The sequence below is a fragment of the Dromaius novaehollandiae genome, chromosome 4, assembly GCF_036370855.1.
Source record: "Dromaius novaehollandiae isolate bDroNov1 chromosome 4, bDroNov1.hap1, whole genome shotgun sequence".
Classification (NCBI taxonomy): domain Eukaryota; kingdom Metazoa; phylum Chordata; class Aves; order Casuariiformes; family Dromaiidae; genus Dromaius; species Dromaius novaehollandiae.
Window position 1 is genome coordinate 81,760,174 of NC_088101.1, and position 827 is coordinate 81,761,000.

General features: G+C 39.8%; 1 protein-coding gene across 1 annotated transcript in view; it reads right to left on the reverse strand.

The window, feature by feature from the left end:
- LOC112990768 (E3 ubiquitin-protein ligase RNF103) overlaps window positions 1-827 on the reverse strand; it is a 40,564-nt gene that overhangs the window by 38,882 nt on the left and 855 nt on the right. The gene's annotated exons all lie outside the window — the stretch shown is intronic.

Consider the following 827-nt stretch of genomic DNA (forward strand, 5'->3'; position numbering starts at 1 on the left):
GACAGAAGGTGTTTCCTACTGTTTCCAAGTGGCCAGAAAGAAACAGATTTAATACACTTATTATTTTGCAATAAAATGGCCAAGACCTGACAGCTCAACTAAAGCACTTTAAGTGCTATTTAAATGAGGCATTCCCTGAATGATCTAGTTAGGAATCACAGAATAATTCAGGCTGGAAGGGACGCCAGGAGGTCACGCAGCCCAGCCTCCTGCTCAAAGCAGGGCCAGCGATGACATCAGGCCAGGTTGCTCAAAGCTTTATCTAGTCACGCATTTTATTAGCTGTAGCTGATAGTCACTCTTTCCTCTCCTGTGGCAAGTTCCCTTGCCTTCAAACATGCAGCAGTCAATGTCACAAAAAATGTACATGAATCAAGGCCAAGGCAAGGAGTGGAATAATTAAATCTTGAAGTAAAGGATTGTTTTATTCAAGTTGATATCTTTTTTTTGTAACAGTGAGAATCCATTTACTGCTTCCTGCAGAAGACATAGGTTTTGTTTAATGACCAGAAAAAAAACCCCAAAAAACCAGGGGAACTTGCTTGTATGTGCTAAGAGACGACACAGGAAAACACAGTGGTGAAGAACATAAATTAAACCAGCATGCTAAGAATGACATAAAAACCAAGATAGCTTTAAAGCATAGCTTTAAACTTCTCATATCATTACACAAAGAATGAGATTACAAACAAAAGCAGCAGTTTTGGTCTGAATCTAACAGAATGACAGCCACTTGTAGGCATCTCTGCAAGTCATGTGTGCTTGTAAGAGAATACCGGTTTCTCTATTTTCTTGTCCTATATCAGCAGTATTTCACACAGGCACAG